Here is a 23,224-nt window from a genome sequence, read left to right as displayed (position 1 = left end):
CACCTGACCCAGGAGGGCCCCAGCTCTCAGGGAAACAACATGTACACGGTGAGGACACCAGTCAACGGCGAGGCTGCAAGGCCCAGAAGTGGGACGGAAGCCGTTCGTCTGGAGTGGGACCACGTTTTGATGCACCACAATCAGGATTTTTCTCTCACCAGTCACGTTATCTGTCACCAAAGAAAACACGGACTGGGTTATTTCTGTCAGTAGTGGAGGTAGACGGCCACGCCCAAACATCTGACCTGGGCTCTGCAGGCACCCGCAGGAGGTGCTCAACCCACATCTGTTGACGGACCCCATAAACGATGCAGTGGGATTTCTTCTTGGAACAAGAAAAACTTCCAAAGTCAGCACCAAGGAGAAAATCAAATGTGGTCAGTATCATCCTTGAAAATCCTTTAAATCATCCTTAAAACTCCGGGACCTGGGTCTTTAGAAGATCTCATGCAAGAATGAACTTCTTTTGTTTTTCTTACACGTGAGTCAGCTGTGGCTTTTTTTTTTTTTAACTTGGAGCAGTCAGTAAAGGCCAAGGTCAAATTTGGTGTGTGTGTGTGTGTGTGTGTGTGTGTGTGTGTGTGTGTGTGTGTGTGTGTGTGTGTGTGTGTGTGTGTGTGTGTGTGTGTGTGTGTGTGCGTGCGTGCGTGCGTGTGCGTGCGTGCGTGCGTGTGTGTGTGTGTGTGTGTGTTGCGGGGGGGGGAGCCCAGTGCGGGTCGGGGGTGACGTTCTTTTTCTCTCTTCCTCTTTTTCTGAGTTAACTGGCCACAGCTGCATTTTTTTAATGAGTCTGCAGTACAGTGAGATAATCATTACCAGAGAGTGAGCTACCGGGTCACAGGAAGGCTGAGACTAATTATTCTGGAGCCAAAGAGAAGGAAGAACATCTGGCTGAGGAAATCCTTTATAACAAATACAGCTGCAGCACTGTTCTTAAGCCAGAAACTCTGAAGACTGTAGTCCAAAGTTAAAACACACACACACACACACACACACACACACACAGAGTAAGACAATCTTGACATGGTCCTAGAAGTGGAGATTCTACGCAGGCCCAATTTACTCCCCACTCTCAGCATTTTAGGAGACAAACCCATTCGTTCTATACCTCTATCTGGAAGTTAAACTGGAGGTCAGTGGTAACCGCAGCAACTCAGGAGGTTTCCACGGCAACAGTTCCAACGTAGAAGAACCCAGAGGGTTTTGGACAATCCCACTACAGACCAAAAGAAAAAAGAGGGATGTTGGCATGGAGGGCAAGTTCCCATCCCAACCTCACTTCAGCGGCCTGGAGGAAGGGCGGGGTGCTGGCGCAGGGAGGGTAACAGTGTGCTATCGGGGTGGATGCCCAGGCTGCAGGACGTTTTGTCCACATTTATCATTGCGCGCTTCCTCACTGACTCCCATCCTCGTACAAGCTGCCATCATCTCTCTGGCAGGAGCCTCCTCACCAGTCTCCCGCCTCTTTCTGCCCTCACCCCTAGCTATCCACCCCACAGCATCCAGAAAGTTCCACCTCAAACTAGAATCAGATCATGTGCCTTCCCTGCTCCAAACCTTCAGTGACTCCCTTCTCACCCACAGTCACCATCAAGGCACCCGGGCCACACGTAGCGCACCCTTCTCCTCCCCTCCCCTCCACTCATTCTGCTCCAGACACACCATCCTCCTTGCTGCTCCTGGATCCCACCATGCATGCTCCCACCTCAAGGCCTTTGCACTGGCTGTTCCCTCTGCCGGAAGTGCTCTTCCCCCGATAACCACATGACCAACTCCCTTATCTCCTTCCAGTCTTTGCTCAAATCTCACAGCTCAGGGAAGCCATGCTGCCCCCAGCCTCTCATCCCAATCGCTTTTAACTGGCTCCTCTGCTTGGTCCAGAGCACGCATCGCTGTCTGACACACTATATCCTTTCCTTGTTTATGTTTATTGCTTATTGTTTATCTCTCCCTCTGCCCACGTGGAAGCATAGCAGGCACTCATAAACATTTGCTGAATGAAGGGTGGTTTCCAGTAGGGATAATTAAAAAACAATTCAAGAGGGAAGTCTTCCTGGGAAGGAAGGGGGAGAAATGGCAAAATCTCTAATGGTTCATTTGACCTACTGGTTTTCAAACTGCTCCACAAGGTCCCAGGGATCTCTCTTACTCTGATGGGCAAGAGGAGAGACAGTGGGGAGCCATCCATGCCCAACTCCAAATTTCAACAGTGAATGCCCCAGCAATGCCACTTTTGGCTACACACCCAAAAGCACTGAAAGCAGGGTCTCAAAAAGATACCTGTATACCCATATTCATAGCGGCATTATTCATAATAGCTAAAAGGTGGAGGCAACCCAAGTGTCCATCCATGGATGACTGGATAAACAAAATGTTATATACACACAATGGAACATTATTCAGCCTTAAAAAAGGAAGGAAATTCTAACACACTGCAACATGGCTGAACCTTGAGGACATTATGCTAAGTGAAATCAACCAGTCCCAGAAAGACAAATACGTATGACTCCACTTATATGAGGTACTCAGAGTAAGCAACATCATAGAGTCAGAAAGTAAAGTGGGGGCTGCCAGGGGCTGGGGGAGGGGGAATGGGAAGTTGTTGTTTAGTGGGTACAGAGTTTCAGATTTGCAAGTTGAAATGGTCTGGAGATCGACTGCAAAACAATGTGATTATACCTAACACTTCTGAATTGCATACTTCAAAATGGTTAAGATGGCAAATTTTATGTTGTGTCTATTTCATCACCATTAAAAATTTTTTTAATTAAAAAAATTGCACCAGTCAATACTTGGTCAATGTTAGTAAATGCCACCCCTTTCCATGCATCATCTCATTTCCTCCCAATAATCCTACCAGGTAGGTGCTATTATCTCTGTTTTACAGATGGAGAAAGAGGCCCTGAGAAATGAATGTCAAGGTCACTGGATAAGTGATGTGGGATTTAAACTTGTCCCTGGGTCTTAGCCCAAGGGCAGCCATCTTAACTACGATGCTACACGGCTCCTCTTTGGTCTAGTTTATACATTGAGGTGGCCCAAAAGATTTCAAACACAATTTGAGAACCTCCGAATTAGAATCTCACTAGCTCCATCTGTCCACAGGTTAACACCCTGAACCGAGCAGGACCCCGTGGGGCTTTCCTGAGACAGACGCCTTCCCCCGTGTCCTCTGCCTGCCTCTTGTTTATGGAAAAGCGGTAGTCTCCCAGGCCTCCCGAGTCACAAAAGCCTGGCTCAAGAATTAATGATCGAAAGGATTGTGTAGTGACAAATGTCGTAGTCGTGCCAGGAGAACTGGTAATAATTTGAACAGTAAATCAGCCATACGGCAGTCATAGACTCTTTAGCTCCTCTCTGAGGTACCTAGATAACAGTATCTGATGCACATTTCCTGAGCTGTTTTACAGATGCTAAAACCCCCACCAAATGCAAGAAGTTAACTACTTGATGACCATGAGCATGTAGACCCCCAGACCCACTGGAGCCTGAGGACTGATAACGTTAACACCTGGGACACCCTGTTACCTCACCATCAACCAGTCAGAGAACTGTGCACGAGCTGATCACACACCCTGTGACTCCCCTTCCTCATCTTGCCTTCAAAAATCCTTCTCCGTAAATTGATGCAGCCACTACGGAAAAGAGCATGGAGCTTCCTTAAAAAACTAAAAATAGGACTCTCCGGTGGTCCAGTGGTTAAGACTACACGCTCCCACTGTAGGGGGTGTGGGTTTGATCCCTGGTCAGGGAACTAAGATCCCACATGCTGCATGGTGTGGCCACAAAAAACCCACAAAACACCTAAAAACAGTAGCCATATGCTCCAGCAAACTCATTCATGGGCATATATCTGGAGAAAAGTATAATTAAAAAAGACACATGCACCCCAATGTTCACAGCAGCATTATTTACAATAGCCAAGACATAGAAGCAACCTAAACGTCCATCGACAGATGAATGGATCAAGAAGATGTGACATATCTACACAACGGAATACGACTCAGCCATAAAAACTGAAATAATGCCATTTGCAGCAACATGGGTAGCCTAGAGATTATCATACTAAGTGAAATAAGTCAGACAGAGAAAGCCAAATACCACGTGGTATCACGTATACATGGAATCTAAAATATGATTAAAATGAACTTATTTACGACACAGAAACAGACTCACAGACACAGAAACCAAACTTATGGTTACCAAAGGGGAATGGGCATGGGAGAGGGATAAATTAGGTGTTTGGGATTAGCAGATACAAACTACTATATATAAAATAGATAGACAACAAGGCACTACTACAACAGGGAACTATATTCAATATCCTGTAATAAATCATAATGGAAAAGAATATGAAAAAGAATGTGTATATATATATATATATATATACACACATATGTATAACTGAATCACTTTGCTATACACCAGAAACTAACAACATTGTAAATCAACTATATATCAAAAAAAAAAAAAGTTTCCCTGAAACCCAACGGGGAGTTTGGCTTTTTCTGAGCATTGACTTCCCCAGACTCCTTGTCTGGAGCCTTACAATAAACGCTGAGCTTTCCTTCACCACAACCCAGTGTCAGTAGATTGGCTTTACTACATGTGGGTGAGCGGAGCTGAGCTTGGTTCAGTAACAACCCTACTTTTCAACTTTGTTTTCTTCCACTTCCCTTCTTCCAGCCAGCCTTGCCCCAAACTGAACCATCTGCTGCTTCCAGCCCATGCTGGGTTTCTCATCTAGGGCCTCATCTCATGCTGTTTTTTTCTTGATGTGGGTCCTCACGTCCAAATGGTGCCCTTCTTCAAAAGCATCCTGATCCCATTTCAGCCTCACAACAACCTTACAAGGAAGAGATTAACACTGTCCCCATCTTACAGATGAGAAAACTGAGGCTCACAGGGGTGAGGGCCACATAGCTGGCAAAAGGCAGGACCAGGCAGGACATACCCTCCACAGGCATGTGTGGCTTCAAACCCAAGTTCTTCTCCACTTTACTAAAGGGTCTCAGGAACTGCCATGAGGCTTCCTGGATTTGTCCAGCCTGCCACCTCTGAAGCCACCCCCAACCTCCCACCAGGCTTTCTCTGGGCTGCCTCACCTCCTCTCAGGTATAAAGGCTGGTTGCCCCTGTGCCTGTTTCCCCGACAAGGAGGCTCAGGGTGGGAGTGGATGCCACTCAGAACATCTGTGCTTCCCCACCCCCCCAGCAGAGTTCCCTCCTTATTCATCCAGGTCTAAGACAGCAGGTGCCACCACTGCCTGCTCCCACCAGACCCTGCATGACTTTTGTTTATCAAATTTGCTACCACCTGACAATGGGTTACAGGCTTATTTGTTTGTGGCCCCACTAGAGAAAGCTCCTTGAGGGCAGTGGCTTTTGTGGCACATTCCCTGATGGCTCCTAGAACAGTGCCTGGCAGAGTAAGTGAAAGGATGAATGAATGAACACCTACCCCCAAAACTAAGAAGTGACTTCAGTGTTCTTTTTTTTTTTTTTTTTTTGATGAAGGACAATACGGTTTTATACAAAGAGCAAGGTCCCAATATTTGCTCAAGAGCTACTCCCAAAGGTAGACTTCATTACTGAGCACCTATGAGCAAACTAAGACCAGTCCCGGAAGTCATGAAGGTTACAGTTGCAAGGTGTGTGTGTGTGTGTGGGGGGGGGGGTTGGGTGGGTGACAGGGTACAGGCTGAAATTAATCCCAGCAATATCCAGTGTATAATTCCACCTTGGGCTAAACCTCCCACGTACCTGGGGATGTCCTGTGGCCTGAGGAACTTGGAATGCAGGTCTAGGTTGGGCTCAGATCTGATGGATGAGCAGGTGTTAACCTGAGAATAGGGAGATGAGGGAGGAGGAACGGTCTAGAAGAGCACGTGCAAAGGTCCTGAGGCTGGAGGGAGCAGCATGCCTGAGCACAGAGGACTGCTGATAAAGTGATCAGAGATGCAGCTGGAGGAGGAGGCCAGGTGTAGGTGGGGCCCAGACTGCAGGGCCTTGTGGGCCGTGCTAAGGGTTTTGTTCTTTATGCTAAGAAAGTGGGAAGCCACAGAAGGATTTTGAGCGGATGGTGGTACCAAAGATGGGTCTGGCTGCCAAGTGGAGGGCGGCTGAGTGGCAAGTGGGTAATATCCTCTCCCCAGTCCCCTCCTGCCCATTGTAACACATGGCATCGAGGCCCCTGTTTCATCTGTAGCCCCAGTTTAAAACATATGGCAATGTTTACAAAACCTTCAGGTCATAAAGGACAGAGTGATGATAAAGCACCTAATGACATTTTCAGGTCCCACATGTGTGGGCCCAGGAGCCTGATCCAGTCACTTGTAACCTGGTGGTACCAGTGCAGGGAGAGATGGTTTCAGGCTCGTGAGAAATTCTCCAGGCTCTGACCCTGATGCACCTCCCCGTCACCCCAACCAGGCCAACACTTGTCTTGTTGACTGCTTGTACCTCCAGCGTCTAAACAGTGCTCATGCTGGTACATGCTGAGCTATGGCAACCTATGCAGTCAACTGTGCCCATCCAACCACTCCCAGGCCTTGGGCTTAAAAACTGAAAAGGCTCCCAGAGTGGCAGCTCTACACAGGGCTGTTTGTGGCTTTGGCCGCTTTCACCCCCATGACAACCGTGGGGACAGGTATTTTACAGATGAGGCACAGGTCACTTAGCTTGTTCAAGATGACTCAGGAAGCTGCAAAGTTAGCCACATCTGTCTGATGTAGTACATGTGATGGCAAGGGTTCTAAAAGTTGAAATGTTCTAGTTCCGTGAAAAATGCCAGTGGCAGTTTGATAGGGATTGCATTGAAGCTGTAGATTGCTTTGGGTAGTAGAGTCATTTTCACAATGTTGATTCTTCCAATCCAAGAACACGGTATATTTCTCCATCTATTTGTATCATCTTTAATTTCTTTCATCAGTGTCTTTTTTTTTTTTTTCGGTACGCGGGCCTCTCACCGCTGTGGCCTCTCCCGTTGCGGAGCACAGGCTCCGGATGTGCAGGCTCAGCGGCCATGGCTCATGGGCCCAGCCGCTCTGCGGCATGTGGGATCCTCCCGGACCAGGGCACGAACCCGCGTCCCCTGCATCAGCAGGCGGACTCCCAATCACTGTGCCACCAGGGAAACCCTCATCAGTGTCTTATAATTTTCTGCATACAGGTCTTTTGTCTCCTTAGGTAGGTTTATTCCTAGATATTTTATTCTTTTTGTTGCAATGGTAAATGGGAGTGTTTTCTTAATTTCACTTTCAGATTTTTCATCATTAATGTATAGGAATGCAAGAGATTTCTGTGCATTAATTTTGTATCCCGCTACTCTACCAAATTCATTGATTAGCTCTAGTAGTTTTCTGGTAGCATCTTTAGGATTCCCTATGTATAGTATCATGTCATCTGCAAACAGTGACAGCTTTACTTCTTCTTTTCCGATTTGGATTCCTTTTATTTCTTTTTCTTCTCTGATTGCTGTGGCTAAAACTTCCAAAACTATGTTGAATAATACTGGTGAGAGTGGACAACCTTGTCTTCTTCCTGATCTTAGTGGAAATGGTTTCAGTTTTTCACCATTGAGGACGATGTTGGCTGTGGGTCTGTCATATATGGCCTTTATTATGTTGAGGAAAGTTCCCTCTATGCCTACTTTCTGCAGGGTTTTTATCATAAATGGGTGTTGAATTTTGTTGAAAGCTTTCTCTGCATCTATTGAGATGATCATATGGTTTTTCTCCTTCAATTTGTTATGTATCACGTTGATTGATTTGCGTATATTGAAGAATCCTTGCATTCCTGGAATAAACCCCACTTGATCATGGTGTATGATCCTTTTAATGTGCTGTTGGATTCTGTTTGCTAGTATTTTGTTGAGGATTTTTGCATCTATGTGCATCAGTGATATTGGCCTGTAGTTTTCTTTCTTTGTGACATCTTTGTCTGGTTCTGGTATCAGGGTGATGGTGGCCTCATAGAATGAGTTTGGGAGCGTTCCTCCCTCTGCTATATTTTGGAAGAGTTTGAGAAGGATAGGTGTTAGCTCTTCTCGAACAAAAAATTTCACAATTTGTATGGAAACACAAAAGACCCCAAATAGCCAAAGCAATCTTGAGAACAAAAAATGGAGCTGGAGGAATCAGGCTCCCTGATGTCAGACTATACTACAAAGCTACAGTAATCAAGACAGTATGGTACTGGCACAAAAACAGAAATACAGATCAATGGAACAGGACAGAAAGCCCAGAAATAAACCCAGGCACATATGGTCACCTTATGTTTGATAAAGGAGGCAAGAATATACAGTGGAGAAAAGACAGCCTCTTCAATAAGTGGTGCTGGGAAAACTGGACAGGTACATGTAAAAGTATGAGATTAGAACACTCCCTAACACCATACACAAAACAAAGCTCAAAATGGATTAAAGACCTAAATGAAAGCCAGAAACTATCAAACTCTTAGAGGAAAACATAGGCAGAACACTCTATGACATAAATCACAGCAAGATCCTTTTTGACCCACCTCCTAGAGAAATGGAAATAAAAACAAAAATAAACAAATGGGACCTAATGAAACTTAAAAGTTTTTGCACAGCAAAGGAAACCATAAACAATACCAAAAGACAACCCTCAGAATGGGAGAAAATATTTGCAAATGAAGCAACTGACAAAGGATTAATCTCCAAAATTTACAAGCAGCTCACGCAGCTCAATAACAAAAAACCAAACAACCCAATCCAAAAATGGGCAGAAGACCTAAATAGACATTTCTCCAAAGAAGATATACAGACTGCCAACGAACACATGAAAGAATGCTCAACATCATTAATCATTAGAGAAATGCAAATCAAAACTACAATGAGATATCATCTCACACTGGCCAGAATGGCCATCATCAAAAAATCTAGAAACAATAAATGCTGGAGAGGGTGTGGAGAAAAGGGAACACTCTTGCACTGCTGGTGGAAATGTAAATTGATACAGCCACTATGGAGAACAGTATGGAGGTTCCTTAAAAAACTACAAATAGAACTACCATACGACCCAGCAGTCCCACTACTGGGCATACACCCTGAGAAAACCATAATTCAAAAAGAGTCATGTACCAAAATGTTCATTGCACCTCTATTTACAATAGCCAGGAGATGGAAGCAACATAAGTGTCCATCATCGGATGAATGGATAAAGAAGATGTGGCACATATATACAATGCAATATTACTCAGCCATAAAAAGAAACAAAATTGAGTTATTTGTAGTGAGGTGGATGGACTTATAGAGTCTGTCATACAGAGTGAAGTAAGTCAGAAAGAGAAAAACAAATACCGTATGCTAACACATATATATGGAATCTAAGGGAAAAAAAAGGTCATGAAGAACCTAGGGGTAAGATGGGAATGGAGACGCAGACCTACTACAGAATGGACTTGAGGATGTGGGGAGGGGGAAGGGTAAGCTGTGACAAAGCGAGAGAGTGGCGTGGGCATATATACACTACCAAACGTAAAATAGCTAGCTAGTGGGAAGCAGCCACATAGCACAGGAGATCAGCTCGGTGCTCTGTGACCACCTAGAGGGGTGGGATAGGGAGGGTGGGAGGGAGGGAGACGCAAGAGGGAAGAGATATGGGAACATATGTATATGTATAACTGATTCACTTTGTTATAAAGCAGAAACTAACATACCATTGTAAAGCAATTATACTCCAATAAAGATGCTGAAAATATAAAAACATAAAAAGTTGAAATGCTGACAGTGACGTAAGCATTCTATTTCCGGAGAGAGCCGAGCAGGGAGCCTCAACCTCCTCACCTTGAACTCAGCCACCCTCCCTCTGCCTCATGTATTTCTTTACTGAGAGCACTCGCAGGTTATCAACAGGGTCACTAGGGTCTCTAAATAAATATGCTCTAAGTAAACACTACCCCCTTGCTTACGCCTGATTTGGCAAAAGGTCTCTGATAGGGGCCACACTCTGGACCCTGCTTTCCCATTTCTGAAGCATTCTGGCATAGCATCATCAATGCTATGAAGTATTATGACCCCCATTCTATGATAAGAAAACAGGCCCACAGAGGTAGAATGACATATCCAAGATCACACAGCTAGGTTTCCAGGCTCTGAGGTCAGTTTAGGGCTCCCTTTGGCCCACTCTCTACCCACCTAGGCCCTCTCCCCCAAATGCCTGGGCGGTGGGTCGGGGGAGCTCAGGCTGACAGAGCATCTCAAACCAGGCCCAGGGGGGCTGGAGGCTCAGAGGGCTTGAGGCTGTGAGGTTTGATCTCTCTCCGCCCTCTTCTCAGACTTCATGGTAGAGAAGATTCCAAAGGTCCCTCCTCTAGGCTCAGCCTTTCCCCTCCTGCCCCTCAGGCTGAAGGGTCGTGTTTTACTCCACCCTCTGGAATGTACCCCACCCACCCCCGCACCCCAGGGCACCACTTGTCTTGTTGACTGCTGTTTCCTCAGTGCAGGACCACCTAGAGGGGTGGGACAGGGAGCGTGGGAGGGAGGAAGACGCAAGAGGGAAGAGATATGGGAACATATGTATATGTATGACTGATTCACTTTGTTATAAAGCAGAAACTAACACACCATTGTAAAGCGATTATACTCCAATAAAGATTAAATAAATAAATAAACGAGAGAAAAAAAGTTCCTTTAACATTTCTTGTAAAGCTGGTTTAGTGGTGATGAACTCATTTAGCTTCTGCTTGCCTGTAAAATGCAATTATACCCAATAAAGATGCTGAAAACAAACAAACAGCAGTGCACACACTGGCACACAGCAGGTGTTCGATAAATATTTGCTGGATGCGCCCAAAGCTTGGAAGGCTTCACGTTTCTGCCCTGAAACGAACACCGAGTTAGGGGAAAAGAACTAACTGCTGACTCCTACTCCATGTTAGGCAGCAGTGTCTAGACCAAGGCCCCCAGCCTAGTCCAGCTGTGGTCCCGACCCCCTGTGCCGGGCTGAGCAGGGCAGAGAGCGGGCACTGTGCTGGCCTCCTCTGTGCCAGGCACTGGGTCAGGCTGTGGAGTCGGGGAACCCAGGTTCGTATCGTGACCTCCTTCCCAGCGGTGTGGTCTTGGGGAAATTCCCTCATCTCTCTGAGCCTCAGCTTACCCAGGTGTAAAATCCACTCCAAAGTTAGTATCAGTAATTCATCCTCCTCTAACAGCAGGGGTCAGGATGAGGCGACCTGGGCTCCCTGTGACACTGGGGCCGGGGCTTTTCTGCAGAGGTTATTCCCAACCTCCCTCCCCCGTCCCTCGGAGAATTCTGAGTTTAGGTGTGTCCTGTGAGCTCAGAGGTCTGGAGGGGTAAGGGGGGGGGTGAGGGGCGCTGGAGGGGCCGCGTGAGCCAAGTGGAAGCCCACTGACCCCGGGTGACCTTGGGCAAGTCCCTTCCTCTCCCTGGCCCGGACCAGCGTCCTCATTTATCAAGGGAGGCAGGGGACGCCTGAGTGCTGCGCCCGGCCTCAGTTTCCCCATCTGCTGCCCGGGCGTGTGGTTCCTACGTGCACTTCCGGCTCGGAAGGAAAACAAGCAACCACACGGAGGCCTTGACTCCGGGGAGGTCGGCGCGGAGGGCGGGGCGGGGGCAAAGAGTCCGCAGGCCGAGCCAGCCGGGACTGGGGCTCCCCGCGCGGACCCGGCGCGGTGGCGCGGGGAGCGGGCCTCTTACCTGAAGGTGGCGGCGAAGGCGACGGCGAAGGCGGCCCGGCTGCCCCGGCCCCGCCCCTCCTTCCCTTCCTCCCTCCCTCCCCCCGCGCGGGTCCCGACTGGTCCTGACGCCGCGCCGCCCGCCCCGTGCGCGCCTGGTCCTTCCGGGCTCCGGGCTCCGGGCTCCGAAATGCGTGTCCCGAGCTGCTCGCCCCGCCGCCAGCCCGCCAGAGGGTGCCGGCTTCAGGAAGTGACGGGCCAGCCCGGCGCGAGACTCGGTTTGTGGGTCTCTTCGCCTTCGGGGAAGCCACAGGGCTTCGGCTCTGCGGAAACTGCTTGCCAGGGGCTCGGTCGTCAAAAGTAAATCAGTTGCAATCAAAGAACCAGGCACAGAAACAGCCTTCCCGCATGTGTATACAGTGCTTGGAAGTTTACTGCGTGATGAGATAGCCATGCGCTCCCTGAGTTTTTCAGTTTCTTTAACGCCAAGTTTGGTCTGGTCTCAGGGCCTTTGCGTCTGAGGTTCCCGTGCCTGGCCCTGTGGCCCCAGCTCTCCACTCCGGTGTCCACGCAGGGTGGCATCTGTGAGGCTTCCCTGACCACCCAGCACGTTCAGCCAGAGAACAAATACTGCCTGAGCACCTACTATGTGCCAGGTACTGTTCTAAGTTCTGGGGAATCCCACTCCAGGCGCGCAGTCCTGTTCTGTGTCAATCGCAGTACTTCTCACTCTGTGGAATTGTTTGGTTTATCTTCCTGCTGGCAGTTGATTGCCTGCCATCCCCACTAGAATTTAAAAGCCTGGAGAGTCCTCTGCTGTGTGCCCAGCCCCAGGGACCGTGCCTGGCACTTGATAGGTGCTCAGAATCGTATAATGAATGCATGAATGCATCTCATTCCTCTAGCAATCCTGTGAATCTCACCACACCTGTGCTACACGAAAGGAAACCGAGGCTCAGGTCGAGGCTGTGCAGAAGCCACAGAGCTAATGATGAGTGCCAGAGCTGGAGTGTGAATCACGGTGGCCACAAGGTTGTTACTGTTTCTCCAGGTAAAGACAGCCCAGTACCGTAAACAGAAAAGGCACCGGCCAGGGTCGGAGACCAGCTTCCAATACAAAGTCTGTGACTCATGCTTCTTGTGGAATGCTCTAGGCCTCTGTCTCGTCTCTCCACTGGCCACTCAGGACCAAGAACAGCAGCTCTACCTACCTACAAGGCCGCTGTGAGGGTCAAATGGGTTAGTAGCGTGCACCCTTCAGGGGCATAGGGGCTATATCTCAGCACGTGGGTCTTGTCAGTTGCAGTATTAATAACCACATGGAAGTGGACGCCAGCAGAAAACCTCCAGCCATCCCTCCTTCGTTCAGTGTCTGCTGGCCCCTTCTAGCCGGATTGGCTTTGTGGGACCAGGCACCATTTTGCACAACAGCCTTGCCCCGTCTCTAGTTCGAGAGAGGTTCTGTGTTAAACACTGTTGACTCCAGACTTTGGATCTGTTACAGCCCTGCCCAGTGCCCATCCCTCACCTCAGTCCCCGCCACTGAACAGCACACGGGAGCTAATCCGGAATGAAGGCTACAGGAAGGAAAGGTGGAGAAAGTATATTTACCCCTCTGGTGTATGCCTTTGGGATTTTTGAGGTTTGGTGTTGGACACTGAAGAATTTACTCTCCTCCTCTGTAAAGTGAGGATAATTATGACCCCATCAAGTGCTGTCATGAGGATGAAATGAGGACATGCAGGTAAAGTGCTTTGAATGGTGTCTGGCTCACAGGACATGCTCAGTAAGAATTAGCTGCGTCCATTCTTGGTAAAAGATACTTCTGCTAAGAGGTGTTCTGTCAGCTCCTCCGGAAGGAATGGTTAGGGGTTCGTGCTGGAAGGAAAAGCCTTTTCATCGCCATTAACTAATTCAACCAGAATTTACTGAGTAGCTGGTGAGGTTCTAGGCATTGCAGATACAGCAAGGAAAGAACCAGAGTGTTTCCAGCAAAGTCACGGAGCTTACAGTCTAGTTTGTGAGGGAGGCGAGATGGACAATAATAACCAAACAGATAGATAATCCATCAGTGTAAGTGTTATAAAGACAAAGTAAAGCAAGGGGAGGGGAACCTGGGGGAGAGGGTGCAGTGGTCAGGGAGGCTTGCTGGCATCTGGCATAGACAGAGCATCCCAGGTGTTACTGACCAGGGTTCTCAGCCTCCTTAATCAATAGAAATTGATAAGAGGCCAGACAAGAAATTCAGGCAAGGCTTTATTGGGGTCCCTGCTGCAACAGGGGGGAGCAAGGACAAGCAACAGGTTCCCTCGCTCAATCCCTGAGCGGGGGCAAGCTGGTTCCTTTCGTGGGGTAAATGTAGGGGCGGGTCCAGGGGTCAGGCCGGAGGGGTGGCTTAGGGGATCTGCCCTCCCCTTTGGTGGCGTGTGCAGGGGGCATGCGCAGTACCCTGCTTTTGCTCCCAGCTCCTCAGAAGTGGCGGTTGGGCTTTTTGGTCTTTTTGTATCTTGTTGTCCAGAATTTGCCCCAACTGCACAGGCATGTAGTTATTTTTAGTCCCTTATAGTTTCTTTGTATTTTGCTCCTTGAGGAGACATTTGTCCAGGTGCAAGCACTGCAGCAAAGGGTCCCAGGTCCCAGGTCCCAGCCTGTCTCACAGGCAGCCAGCAACTGCAAAGCTGTGGAGAGGAGGAAGGGGATTGACGCTTTCAAGGAAAAGGCTGGAGTGGAGAGAGCTGGGGGAGAGGAATAGATGAGCTTAGAGAGGCAACGAGGGCCGTGTCACTGTGAGCTGATGCTTGGGCCTAGGGTTGCGAGGCTTAGCCAATGAAAATGCAGGATACCCAGTGACACTGGAATTTCAGAAACACAAGAAATAAATACTTCTTTAGTACAAGTATCTCCCACTATTTCCCAGGACATACTTATACTAAAAAGTTATTCATTGGGTATCTGAAATTTCAGTGTAACTGGGTGTCCTCTGTTTTATCTGGCAACCCTGCTTGGGCCCCACCCCTAGAGATTCTGATTCTGTTGGTCTGGGGTCAGGCCAGGCCTAGTTATTGTTCACAAGCTCACCAGGTATTTCTAACGTGTGCCCAGGAGCCACTGATGTAGGGCCTTGTTTATGGATTTTAATCTGTATGAAATGGAGAGTTGTATAGGGCTTGGGGCAGCAATGTGACATATTTTCACCTTTTCAAAGGATCCCACTGGCTCCTGGTGGTGGACTAATGGATGAGAGTGGGCGCGGGTGACTGCTTCGGAAGCTGTTTCAACGGTCCAGGTCGGGGAAGGGGCCTGTATTTGTTGAGTGCCTACTATGGGCTAGGCACAATAAAAGTATATCATGGAGGCATAGGTTCCTGGGTCCTGCCCCTCACCAAACCAGTTTAGAATTTCTCAGGGGTGTGGAAGCCTAGAAGTTTATATTTTTAACAAGTTGCCCTGGTGATTCTGGAGTTCCATCAGGTTTAGAAGAACCAATTAATTGGATTTGATTCTTCCAGAAATTACAGAAATAACCATGAATATTGTTCAGGGACCATTATCCTTGTGGCCGGTTCTTCATGTCCCATACATACTTTATATCATTTAATCCTATGCAGTTTGCGCTATTATTAGCCCCACTTCACAGAGGAAAGAACTGAGGCTCAGCGGGGTTAAATAACTTGGGCAGGGTCACCGAGCTACAAGATGGCAGAGCCAGGATTTAATCCCAGATCTGGTTGACTCTGCTATCCTGCCATCCCATAGGCTCAAACATCAGTACAGGTTCAAAGATACTTAGATGAGTTTTGGATGATGGCTCCCCAAAAGAAGGAGGCTCCTTTGCTATGCTCCATTGATGTCTGTCCTTCCAGGATGTGAGTGGGGGCTGGCCTGGCATGAGTCTTTGTTGAATGGTACTGAATTCTGGGGGTGATGTCACTGAAAGCAACCCCACATCCCTTCCCGTAGAATATCCTTATGATGCCGTTGTGCTGAACTTGAGACTGAATGACACAGAAGCTCGTTTATGGTCACTTCTTTCCTAATGACACTCAAATAAACAGGGCTACCATGGGGAGGGACTGGACACAACCACAGAGGAAGGTCAGAGCGGAGGGTGCTGTGGATGATTTCTGGTTACTATGGCTATTGTTACATCGCTGAGCAGTTTCTTGTTTGTTCTAAGGTGTCTTTGACCCAAAGAACTAAACATCTGTCTGTTAACGGGACTATCAGCTAGAATTGGCCAATCTAAGTGGCAGCCGTTTAGGGTCAAAGACACTTGGGTTAGTATTTTCCCCCATTGTTCTTGTCTGTTAGGTAATAATTTTGTAGTCTTCTGCCTTATCTCTTACACAGAAGTTTGAGTGATGACCCTCTACCTGCTTCTCATCTAAGAATGCTTTGCACTTACCCCGATCTGATCTGCACTGATATGGACCTCAGTGCATGAGACCCGTATCACTGGTGGTACACAAGATATCTTCAGCTGGTACATGAACTTGCATTAAATCACCTTGAATGATGCATGAGAAAGTTATTCCCTTTAATCCTTATTCTACTGAGAACACAGTTTGATGCTATGGAATCTTTTTTGTTGTTGTTGAGGTACAATTTTTATTTGTTTCTGATAAACTAATAATCAAGGCCATTAATTAAACTCATATTTAAACCATTTTTCTTTGTGACTTACAGGTTCACAAACACACAAAAAGTATATATATTTCTTTTTTTAAAAACAACTTTATTGGGCTTCCCTGGTGGCGCAGTGGTTGAGAGTCCGCCTGCCGATGCAGGGGACGCGGGTTCGTGCCCCCCATCCGGGAAGATCCCACATGCCGCGGAGTGGCTGGGCCCGTGAGCCATGGCTGCTGAGCCTGCGTGTCCGGAGCCTGTGCTCCGCAACGGGAGAGGCCACAACAGTGAGAGGCCTGCGTACCGCCAAAAAAAAAAACAAACAAAAAAACAACTTTATTGAGATACCTTTGACTTACAAAATTATATATATTTGAGGTATAGAATTTGAATTTTTGATAGTATATGTATACCTTGTAAAAGATCATCCCTGTCAAGCTAAATAACTTAATCCATCACGTGTATGTAGTTATCATTTGTGTGTGTGTGTGTGCGCACGCGCGCGCGTGTGTTGAGAAGATTTGCTTTAAGATCTATCCTCTTAGCAAATTTCAAGTATACAATATAGTATTGTTACCTATGGTCACCATGCTGTATATTAGATTTCCAGAACTCATAGTCATTCATCTTGCATAACTGAGACTTTGTACCCTTTGACAAACATGTCCTCATATCTCCCTTCTCCCTCCACCCAAACCCTGGCAACTACCATTCTACGCTCTGCCGCTATGAGTTTGACTATTTTAGATTACACACATAAGTGAGATCATACAATATTTGTCTTTCTGTGTCTGGCGTATTTCACTGAGCACAAGGTCCTCCAGGTTCATCCACGTTGTTGCAAGTGGGGCAATTTCCTTCTTTTTTTAAGGCTGAATAGTATGCCATTGTACTCCTATAACATTTGCTAATCTTCCTTTTTAACAAAGGGAGAACGGGCCTTAGCTCAGAGTCTTCGACTCTCCAAAATATTGAGTTAGGATTTAAACATCCTGTTATTTATTTATTTAATAACCTTTTTATTTTGGAAGAATTTTAGATTGACAGAAAAGTTCCAAAGACAGTACAGAATTCTTACCTAAGAATCATATAATGCTTCACCTTGTTTCCCCAATGTTAACATCTTACATAACCATGGTACATGTTTCAAGACTGAGAAACCAATGTTGTAATAGGGAAGAACAAATCTGACTCTGTGTTGGATCTGTTTCTTTTACTTTAAGCTTTGTATTCTATTGCTTTTGCTACAAGTTAAGAATGTTGCCTATAGCTTGAAATACACAGGATAGCCCATTCTGGAGGCTCTGACCTTTAAAGGTCTAACGCTTTTCCATTCATATAGAGATAAAAAGTTGCAGAGCAGAGAATAACATTTGCCTTGTTGGAGGTTTACAGAAACATGGTGATCTATCCTATGTGGACAGCTGCAAGAATAAAGGATTCTGACACCAAGAAGTTTGCAGCAACCAGACACACCCCCTCCCCTTTTAGTATAATAGAAGCCTGAATTCTACCTCTGGTAAATGGTTCTTTGGGACACGAGTCCACCAACTTCTCGGTTTGCTGGCTTTCTGAATAAAGTCACTATTCCCTGCCCCAACAACTTGTCTCTCAATTTATTGGCCTGTTGTTCTGTGAGCAGTACGAACTTGGACTTGGTAACAACATTGGTACATTACTGTTAACTAAAGTATAGACTTTATTCATTGGTTTTTCTACTAATGTCCTTTTACAGTCCCAGAATCCCATCTGGGATACCACAATGCACTTAATGTTTTTGTTTGTTTGTTTGTTTTCAGCATTGATTTCACTTAAAAAATCTTTTTTTTTTTTAAATTTAATTTACTTTTGGCTGCGTTGGGTCTTTGTTGCTGCGCGTGAGATTTCTCTAGTTGTGATGAGCGGGAGCTACTCTTCGCTGTGGTGTGTAGGCTTCTCATTGCTTCTCTTATTGAGGAGCATGGGCTCTAGGCATGCGGGCTTCAGTAGTTGTGGCACGTGGGCTCAGTAGTTGTGGCTCACAGGTTTAGTTGCTCCACGGCATGTGGGATCTTCCCAGACCAGGGCTCGAACCTGTGTTCCCTGCATTGATGGGCGGTTTCTTAACCACTGCACCACCAGGGAAGTCCCCAAAAATCTTTTTATTACTTTCTGCAACAGCAAATGACCTTGGCTTTTTCTTTATGATAGAGACATCATTTTAAAACATTAAGCAAAATGAGATTATTTTAAAAAGACAGTAATAGTAAAAGTAACATGCAGATGTAGCAAAAAATTCTCAGTTTCCTCTGGGTTGACTTCACCCATGGGAAAATCCTCCCCATAGGCTGTCAAGATGGCCAGATTGGTTTCTCTCACTAGGCATTAGAATGTATGTTTCTGGGAATTCCCTGGTGGTCCAGTGGTTAGACTCTGCGCTTCCACTGCCAGGGGCCTGGGTTTGATCCCTGGTCGGGGAACTAAGATACTGCAAGCCAGGCAGAGTGGCCAAAAAAAAAAAAAAAGAATGCATGTTTCCGTTAGGATGTCTGGCCACTGTTGTATCCAGCGCTTCCCAATGTGTGGCCAAAATCATAATGACACTGATGATTTATGGAACATAAAATCCAGAGGTAGATGGTTCCAGAGTTGGCCCCAAAGCTCAAAGACCTAAGCTCTTTCCATCTTTCATCGTCCTCAGCGTGTTGGCTGTTGCCCTTCACTGTGTCATGCTGTGGCCCAAATGGCTCCCTCAGTGTCAAGCATTCTTAAGCAGTTGTGTTCAAAAGCAGAAAAGAGAAAAAGGGAGCTCTCCTCATGAGCCTTTCCTCATGGTTTCTCTCCCATGGTCAAGGTGGAAACGATTTCCCAGAAGCCCCTTTGCTGGGATCACATGTCTGGATCACATGATCACCCGTGGATGCAAGGGAGTCTGGGAAAGCAAGGAATCTGGCAAAGGGGATTGGCTCAGGCCAGTCCTAACATTTGCAGAGCTCAGGGCAAGAACACAAAGTGATAAAAAAAAACACATGTCCTAACCTTCCAACCAGACAGACACACCTTCAAACCACATGGAATATCAGGTGTGAATTTAGAAATCCTTCAGCACCTCAGAGTTCCACGCCGTGATGTGGCTCCTGGTTTACTGTCCATCTTCCTTCTCTTCCCAGCCCCAATCCATCCCGTACCACATGAGGTCTCCCACACGGGTGTGTGGACACTCCAGCCCATGCATCCAAGCTCTGAATACCCCTCATGCAAACAGCTGCCACTTGGCCACTCCTCAAACCTAGGAATGTGTGTAGTGGCTGCACCCTTAGGAGAATGGGTCAGGGGAGAGGTTCACTCCTGCAGTCTGGAAGTGGATTTGGGGCAGTTTGGACAGGGAATATTGGGGTACCAGGTACCCGGAGTGTGGGCTTAGGTGGGCACATCCTCTTGGCCTCGTAGGCTCCTCTCTCCATCAGGATGGAAGAGGCCAGAGGGGGGCCCTGTAAAGGATGGGGCCCAGAGCAGAGACTGCTCTTGCCGGTATGGATGGGACACATTGCTGCACAGACAAAATCAGGTTTCTCTGAAGGAGAAGGTGGAATGGCTATTGAGCAGGCAGCCCTTAGTGCCCCAGTGTGAGCTCAGTGGGACCAGGGGTCTTATGTTTTATTGACCCTCATCTCCCTAGCACCTAACCTAATGCCTAGTGTATGGTAGGTGTTTAATACATGCTTACATGATTGAATAAGTGAGTGAATGAATGAATATCTGTGTTAGTACCACTTGAAATTGCCCTGCATCCCCTCCCACAGCGATGGATGCTGTTGGAGGCCAAGTCCCAAGGAAGTTTATCTGGGGTCTGTAGCAGAGCAAACCCCAGCACTCTGGACACTGTTCCCGCTGCACCCCGACCCACTACCATGCTCACCTCCGGTGGACAGCTGCAGGGCCTGCCAGCAAGAGTCTGCTGTTGCTATTTCAGAGTTTCAGTGCTGCTGGATGACTCTGAGCACTTCCATGCTAAGCCTTTCATGTGCCATAGTGGACCCCACAGCCTGGTACACCGGACCCTCTGCCGCCAGGCCCAGCTTTCTTCCCTGTTCCTGACAAATTCCTGACCTAGACAGGCCCACTCTCTGTCCCTGAATATACTCTGTATTTTCCAACTTCCATACTTTTCTCACACTATTCCTGCAATACCCTCATTCACCCCATTCTTGCTGTCTGTTCAAATCAAACGTTTCCTTCAAGACCCAGCCAGTTCCCACATCCTTCCTGAGGCTTGCCCTGGCCACCAGAACCCCCTTCCTTATGTCTTCCCTAGGAGTTCACCTATGCCATGTCCTGCCCTGGGGCACTCTTCCATTTAACATTCAACAGAGGTTGTAGACCTCACAGAGCACCGGGTCTTAGGGGAGGGGATGAAGAGGTACCGGAATCCTCTGGGTAGCTCTCTTATTTATTTATTTATTTTTAAAAATTTATTTTATTTGTATATGTTTGGCTGCGTTGGGTCTTCGTTGCTGTGCGCGGGCTTTCTCTAGTTGCTGCAGGTGGAGACTACCCTTCGTTGCCGTGCGCAGGCTTCTCAGTGCGGTGGCTTCCCTTGCTGTGGGGCACGGGCTCTAGATGCACTGGCTTCAGTAGCTGTGACGCGTGGGCTCAGCAGTTGTGGTGCGCGGGCTCTAGAGCATAGGCTCGGTAGTTGTGGCGAACAGGCCTAGTTGCTCCGTGGCATGTGGGATCTTCCTGGACCAGGGCTTGAACCCATGTACCGTGCATTGGCAGGTGGATTCTTAACCATGACGCCATCAGGGAAGCCCTAGCTAGCTTATTTAAAAGAGGGATATTGAAGGATATGACAGGCGGTCTCGTGGACAGGCAGGACAAGATGGGCAAATGGCCAGGCCTCACTGAGACGGGCGATTTGGGATATCAGGACCTGAGGCTTTTTTCTTTGCTTCTCAGAGGACACGTGCCCCCTCTTGTCTGCCTCTGTATCAGCTTCATTCATCACTCACATCCAACTCTCTATTGTACTGTGACATAAATCTGGCTCTGGACTGGCTATCTTAGCTTTCCCTCTCTATGACCTCACAACTCAAGCACCCATGAGTGATTCAGTGCTCCTTTACCTGGAAGTGAAACAACATGGTCAAAAGGGTTTAAGCAAAGAAAAAGAATTTGTTGACCCATGTAACTATTGAGAAGTTCAGAGGGAAGTCAGGTTTCAGGTGTGTCCAGATCTAGGTACTCAAATAATGTGATTAGGAACCTCTCTATCACTGGGCTCAGCTTTGCTCTGGGTTGGCTTCACCCATAGAAAAATCCTTCCCTTAGTGGGGCAAGATGGTGACCAGAAAGTCCAAACATTCTACCAGCGTAGCGACTCTGGCAGAGAAAATACTTCCTCCAGGTAGCTCCAGTAATATTCCTGGGTAGAGCTGACATTGGCTTAGCTTTGAACCAGACCTTGTGGCCAGGGGACATGATGCTTTGATTGGCAGGTTTGAGACACATGCTCTACCCATAAAAGACGAATATGGTATTGTTACTATCAGAACCCACTTGGACTAAGATCGGGTGGGGAGGAGGCAGGCCTCTCAAAGAGAGACCCAATCAAGTTGGAGTTCATCTCTAATTAGCTGTGACGGGGTGGGGATTGACTCACACCTGCTGCTCTCTCTACTCAATGCCTCTTGTTCTTCTGCAAATAGCATTCTCCTTTGTTTGAGGTCCTTCTCCTTCCTAATCACAAGATTCTCTTGGGGCTGCTAGTCACAGCCCTGCTGATCACAGAGGAGGGGCGTGTGACCCAAGATGACCAATCAGACTCCTTCCTTGGGATTTTTCATCATTTAACCAAAGGAAGAACGTCTGCTCCTCTCTTTCTGGAGGTGAAGCTAGGAAGACATGAGTAGGAGCTGGCCAAGTTTCCAATCTCATGGACAAAGCTGGTCGGTGAGAACAAGACTCAAATGCAGAGAGAACAGGAGATGGAAATGGAGAGAAACAGTCTGAATGAAGCCCCATACCTTAGTTTCATCGTTGCCAAGACCCAACAGGAAACTGCCTTTGCCACCATTTGGTTAAATGAGCCAATACGTTCATCTTTTTGCCTAACTTGGGCAGCTAGCGTTTCTTGGGCACATCCTGTGTGCTGGTACACGGTGCTAAATGGTCTCTACAGGTGATCTCTTTTGATGCTCATAACTCCATCATTATTTCGCCATTTTATAGGTGTGAGAACGAGGATTAGGGAGTTTGAGGGACTCATTCATACAGCCAGTAAGTAGCAGACTCAGGATTCAAACCAGACAGACCATCGACAGAGCAACCCACAAAGCTCTAAAACCCGGGGTGAATTGGTTGTGGATAGGGCAGGCATCCGAATGCGGGAGTAGCGCTGGGTACCAGCCTCAGGCCCGGCCTTTGCCCTCAAGCTGCTTACACTCTGTAGCGTTGTTAAGTTAGGTTTAAAGTTTTATTTTTTCACTATGAAATATGTACAGAAAAGCACATCCAAGATGTAGGCACTGTTTATAAATAATTAGAAAATAAGTCTCATCGGTGTAACTATCGCTTAAGTCCAGAAATAGAACATGAGCAGCATTCCAGAGCCCCACTGGCTGCCTCTCCGCAGGGAGAACCACCTCCTCTAGGGCTACCCTTTGTCTTAGACGGTCCAGATCTCACGCTGGGGTCTGATTTTAGCACCTATGTGCATATCTTCTTTCCCTAGCTAGGGAGAGGCTGACAGGGGTGTTACTGGTAAGGACCATCACTACCCCTGTATTTTTTTTGCTTCCCCCACTTGCCAGGTGAGTAATAAGTGCTCACACACATTTGTTGACAGGTTGACTGGAATGGGCGAGCACCTACTCTATGTCGGGAACTGTGCCACGTGTTTTACGCATTATCTCATTGAATTGTCACAGAACTTCCCTCAGGTAGGTTTGATTAGCTTGCA

General features: G+C 47.4%; 1 protein-coding gene across 6 annotated transcripts in view; it reads right to left on the bottom strand.

Annotated features, from left to right (window-relative positions):
• TMCO4 (transmembrane and coiled-coil domains 4) overlaps positions 1-11,735 on the bottom strand; it is a 95,670-nt gene extending 83,935 nt beyond the window's left edge. For 5 of the 6 annotated variants that reach the window (XM_060141238.1, XM_060141237.1, XM_060141241.1 and 2 more), the window contains exons 1-2: positions 11,681-11,735; positions 1,109-1,216 (exon numbers count right to left, since the gene is read on the bottom strand). The gene's annotated coding sequence lies outside the window, so the exon portion shown is untranslated. The remainder of the gene's footprint in view (positions 1-1,108; positions 1,217-11,680) is intronic. The other variant, XM_060141239.1, reaches the window with a different exon arrangement.
• Between the last annotated feature and the right edge of the window lie 11,489 nt (positions 11,736-23,224).

The sequence above is a fragment of the Lagenorhynchus albirostris genome, chromosome 2 (assembly GCF_949774975.1).
Source record: "Lagenorhynchus albirostris chromosome 2, mLagAlb1.1, whole genome shotgun sequence".
Classification (NCBI taxonomy): domain Eukaryota; kingdom Metazoa; phylum Chordata; class Mammalia; order Artiodactyla; family Delphinidae; genus Lagenorhynchus; species Lagenorhynchus albirostris.
This window is presented reverse-complemented; position numbering and strand designations above follow the sequence as displayed.